We start from the raw sequence: 6,000 nt of genomic DNA on the forward strand, positions 1-6,000 counted from the left end.
AGATGCACTGTTCCATAAACATCTGGGAACTTAAATGCTATCTTGGAAAGTAGCAGAGGAAAGGAGATGTTTTTCAGAATTGATTGAATTTAAACTTGGGATGACAGGGAAATTCTGAATTGACCAAGAAAACCCAGAATTAGCTAGATTCATTCTCAATGAGTGAGCAGAGATTTTAAGACAGAAAATAAGTATACCTATAGAAAAATTAAGGAAGTTACTTTTGGACTCTGATTCGTGGACTAAAAAATATTCTACTTGCTATAAAATGCTGCCAAATACCATCCTGCCGAAAGCAATATACAAATTTGATGCAATCCCTCTCAAATTACCAGCAACATTCTTCAATGAATTGGAACAAATAATTCAAAAATTCATATGGAAACACCAAAGACCCCGAATAGCCAAAGCAATCCTGAAAAAGAATAAAGTAGGGGGGATCTCACTCCCCAACTTCAAGCTCTACTACAAAGCCATAGTAATCAAGACAATTTGGTACTGGCACAAGAACAGAGCCACAGACCAGTGGAACAGATTAGAGACCCCAGAAATTAACCCAAACATATATGGTCAATTAATATTTGATAAAGGAGCCATGGACATACAATGGCAAAATGACAGTCTCTTCAACAGATGGTGCTGGCAAAACTGGACAGCTACATGTAGGAGAATGAAACTGGACCATTGTCTAACCCCATATACAAAGGTAAACTCAAAATGGATCAAAGACCTGAATGTAAGTCACGAAACCATTAAACTCTTGGAAAAAAACATAGGCAAAAACCTCTTAGATATAAACATGAGTGATCTCTTCTTGAACATATCTCCCCGGGCAAGGAAAACAACAGCAAAAATGAGCAAGTGGGACTACATTAAGCTGAAAAGCTTCTGTACAGCGAAAGACACCATCAATAGAACAAAAAGGAACCCTACAGTATGGGAGAATATATTTGAAAATGACAGATCTGATAAAGGCTTGACGTCCAGAATATATAAAGAGCTCACACGCCTCAACAAACAAAAAACAAATAACCCAATTAAAAAATGGGCAGAGGAACTGAACAGACAGTTCTCCAAAAAAGAATTACAGATGGCCAACAGACACATGAAAAGATGCTCCACATCGCTAATTATCAGAGAAATGCAAATTAAAACTACAATGAGGTATCACCTCACACCAGTAAGGATGGCTGCCATCCAAAAGACAAACAACAACAAATGTTGGCGAGGCTGTGGAGAAAGGGGAACCCTCCTACACTGGTGGTGGGAATGTAAATTAGTTCAACCATTGTGGAAAGCAGTATGGAGGTGCATCAAAATGCTCAAAACAGACCTACCATTTGACCCAGGAATTCCACTCCTAGGAATTTACCCTAAGAACGCAGCAATCAAGTTTGAGAAAGACAGATGCACTCCTATGTTTATCGCAGCACTATTTACAATAGCCAAGAATTGGAAGCAACCTAAATGTCCATCTGTAGATGAATGGATAAAGAAGATGTGGTACATATACACAATGGAATACTACTCAGCAATAAGAAGTGGAAAAATCCAACCGTTTGCAGCAACATGGATGGAGCTGGAGAGTATTATGCTCAGTGAAATAAGCCAAGCGGAGAAAGAGAAATACCAAATGATTTCACTCATCTGAGGAGTATAGGAACAAAGGAAAAACTGAAGGAACAAAACAGCAGCAGAATTACAGAACCCAAAAATGGACTAACAGAAGATCAAGGCCTAGCTTGGATACCCAGAAAATGAACTAAGATACGATATGAGGAGGAGCTTCCGGCATCAGCACTCTCTGGAGGACTCGTGCCGGGGGATGATCATCAAAAAGCCTCCACAGGGATCCGGACGATGCTGCGGTTGTGGCTGCATCCAGCCCACCGTCTCCTGGACTTGCCATAAGAAGGAGGAGGGAGATGTCTAGGCTGGCATGTGCATACAGTGAGACAACGAATTTGACTGGATCTGTACTGTTGGAACTCAACCAGGAGTTGGGAGGGGTGCAAGTTGTAGCACCCCAAAATCTCATGACTATAGACTATCTATGGTTAAAAGAACATATGGGATGTGAACAGATCCCAGAAATGGGCTGCTTTAATTTGTCTGATGGTTCAAGTACAGTTGGACAATATCCATCATATCATAGATAAATTTTCACAAATGCCTAGGGTGCCTAAATGGTTTTCTTGGCTTCACTGGAGATGGCTGGTAATTATAGATTTGCTTTGTTTATGTCACCGTATTCCTATTATGTTAATATGTGTGTGCAAATTAGTTAGTAGTTTAAAACCTATACATACTTAAGGTACTATACAAGAAGATATGTCAAAGAAATAATCAATCCTCCCAAGTTTCCTTCATATGCTACATCTATAGCTTTTCTTCTTCCTTCCTAATTACAAACCTTAAATAGAATTCGTGCCTCATATCGAATTTACCGAGTATCATAATTCCTCCAGGTGGTAAAGATACCTCGAGACAAGTGCTGGGCATAGAAGCCACAGGGCATAAATCTGCAAAGAAGTAAAAAGCTAACCTTTGCAAACAATATGGCTTCTCTCTCACTTACCAACTTTACATTTCCCTGTATGGCCCCGGAAGATGACTGGTTAGCCAGAGACGGGTAAGATTCCTCAAGGGAGGAACAACCTAAGACAGGCACAGTCGCAGGGGGGCCATCAGGTGAGAATTTGGGGATCAACAGAGGTGAGGCTCAGAACCTCACCACCCCTGCTTTGAGAGAAATCTTCTGCATCCGTGGATGTCTTGCTGCCCTTGTCTAGCCTGGATTAATACTTAGTCCATAGGCACACACCTGATCATCTGATCATCTATATTTGCCTTCTTACAGCACTAAACTATGTTTTCTACCTTTATCTTGCATCTACCTACCACTTCAGCATTTTATTAAAAATAAAAATAATAATAATAATAGGAGAAATGGGGGATCAACATATAAATCAAGTACAAAAATCAAATGAATATTCATATTTGACCTGATGGTTTATAGGTCATATTGCATGATCAAAACCGAAAGTTTCTGTGATGAATGCCCTTGTACTGTTCACCATGTAAGAATTTATTCACTCTGTAAGAATTCGTTCACCATGTAAGAACTTGTTCGTTATGCTTCAGAAGATTGGAGACTGACGAGAATTAGGCTTGAGATGGATTAATGATTGTACATTGAGCATTGAGCCCCCTATACTGAATTTTATTGTTGTTAACAACCATTTGATCAATAAATATGAGAGATGCCCTCTCAAAAAAAATAAAATAAAATAAAATAAAAATAAAAATAAAAATAAAAACTAAAAAAAAAAAAAAAAAAAAATGCTGCCAAATATTACAGAAACTCCAAAGTCCTTACACAAGCTACGCGGCCTGCCAATCTCCCTTTCTCCCTCTCCATCTTAATCCCTCCTTGCTGTTCAAGCAGGCCAATGCTCCCACTTCAAAGACATTGTACTCGCTGTTCCCTCTGCCTGGAATGTTCTTTTCCCCAGGGCGGTCCCATAGTTTCTCCCGTATTTCCGGTAGGTGTCGCCTCGGTCACCTCCTGGAGGAGGACCGTCCCATCCTCATCACTGTGCAGTCCCCTCACCCGGCTCTGTTCTTCTTCGTAGCATTCATCAGTACCTGTATCATATACTTGTCTATTTGGTTACATATGTGTATCAGCTCAAGCTTCCATAACAAAATACCAAAGAACAGGTGGCTTAAACAACAGAAATTTGTTTATTTTTCACAGTTCTGGAAGCTGGAAGTCCGAGATCAGGGTGCTAGCACAGTCAAGTTCTGGTGAAGACCTTCTTTCTGGCTGGCAGCCCGTCTTCCTGTTGTGTCCTCACATGGCACACAAAGTGGGAGGGAAGAGAGGGCTCTTTGGTGTCTCTTCTGATAAGGACAATAATTCTATCAGACCAGGGCCACTCTTATGACCTCATTTAACTTCAGTTTCTTCTATAAAGGCCCCATCTCCAAATGCAGTCACATTGAGGGTTATGGCTTCAACATTTAAACTGGGGGAAGGGAGACATAGTTCAGTCAATGTATCTTTCCTTACTCTATAGAGTAAGCCTCATGGTATGGCCTGAATGTTTCTGTCCACCCAAAATTCCTATGTTGAAATTCTAACCCCCAAAGGCAATGATATCAGGAGGTGGGGCCCAGGAGGTACTTAAGTCATGAGGGTAGACTCCTCATGAATGGGATTAGTGCTTAATAAAGGAGGCTCCAAGCAATCCCTAGCTCATTCTTCCGTGGGAGGGCACAATAAGAAGTTGGCAGCCTACAACCCAAAAGAGGGCCTTTACCCAAACCTGACCATGCAGGTACCCTAATCCTGGACTTCTAGCCTCTAAAACTGTGAGGGATAAGTTTTTGTTGTGTGTAGGCCACCCAGTCTGTGGTATTTTGCCATGGCAGCCTAAATGGACAAAGACACTCCACAATATTTATTAAATGAGTGAATGGATAAATGCCCCAAACACTAATAAAAATATACAAGATCAATTCATATGTGCCGACACAGAACTACTCTATTAGGCACTATGATAAATACCTTAGATACATGATTTCATTTAGTTTTCACAACAGCTACATGAGATAGATACTACTATTCCTGTTTTATTGGTGAGAAAACTGGGGCCCGGATAACTAGCCCTCAAATAGAAAAGACAGGACACAAACCCATGCTCTCCCAGCTCCAAGGGCTGTGGGTTGCCCAGCACACACTACTGCCTTCACTGCACTGGTGTGTAGGCGCTCATATACAGGTGCCAAGGGAGGACTGTCAGAGCATATGGGGAAGGCTGAGTGAGTCTGGCTAAGATGAATCTAGGTAGGCTTTTTATACAAAGTAGCATTTGCACTGGGAAAATAAAAAAATTTTTTGAAGGAATAAAGGAAAGGATTTCAAAGAAGTAGATGATTATACAATATACTTACTTTTAATGTTCAGGTAATGAGTAAGTATATACAAGAAAATAGTTGCCAAGTATAAATTGAAAAGCTACTGAACAGGAACAGAATTTTGGGGGTATGGGGTATTTGCTATAACTGCAACATCAACACAGCCTGTTAGTAAGGAAGAGGGCAGTAACAGAACAAAAGGGCGGCAGGATGGGACTGAATCGGGCTGCATATTATTCAGAGCTAATCTGTGTGCTTCTCCAGGGCTTATCTCCATGCTACACGAGCATGCAGTGAGGAATGAGCCCGCCAGTCCTGCGGGTGCTGGACTGAGACGGCAGCATTTGGAGAGGGGGCAGGGTAAAGAGGTGGATTTTGGAGTTGCTTCCCAAGTTAATCGAAGCCAAAAGGACTGCTAGGAACGGTCTAAAGAAAATATTTATAAGTGACCAGTATTATGAACTCAAAGCAGAAGAAGAAAGAACAATTCTTCCATCCTTTAAGCTAGATTTTAAAGTAAGAATAGTTAGCAGATGAGACTGAGGCAAGTTAGAGGCAAGGATGTATGCTGGTGTGAGAACAGCGGTGACCAACCTCCTAATTCCCCGGCCCCAACTACTCAGAATCCCTGGAAAGCAAAGTTGCCTGGGGCAGGTGATGCCACCTCCTGGCTAGTACAAGAAGTACAAGCAGTTCTGCTAGAATCCATACATACGTTCAGAAAAATCTCCATTCTGTAAAGAAGCACAGTTAAAACAAAAAGGCTTATGGAAACAAATCTGTTGAAACAGACCACTTGAATTGAAATAAACTTAATAACTACAGCACTAACAAAAGAAAAACTATCCTAATAAAATAAGAGTACAATTAAAAAGACAACTTTAATCCCTAATAAGAAAATAAGTAATTAATATAGGGCTCTACTTTGAAAAAGTGAAGGTAGCTTGATGGACAAGGTGTAAGTACAGGTTAAGGCTATTGATTTATGCGGACAAGAATTCATAAACAAAATCAGGTAAAATTCCACCTCTAAGACAGAAGACAGGGCTAAATCAAGACAAGAAAATAACAAGGGAT

This window comes from Manis javanica, chromosome 10 (genome assembly GCF_040802235.1).
Source record: "Manis javanica isolate MJ-LG chromosome 10, MJ_LKY, whole genome shotgun sequence".
Classification (NCBI taxonomy): Eukaryota; Metazoa; Chordata; class Mammalia; order Pholidota; family Manidae; genus Manis; species Manis javanica.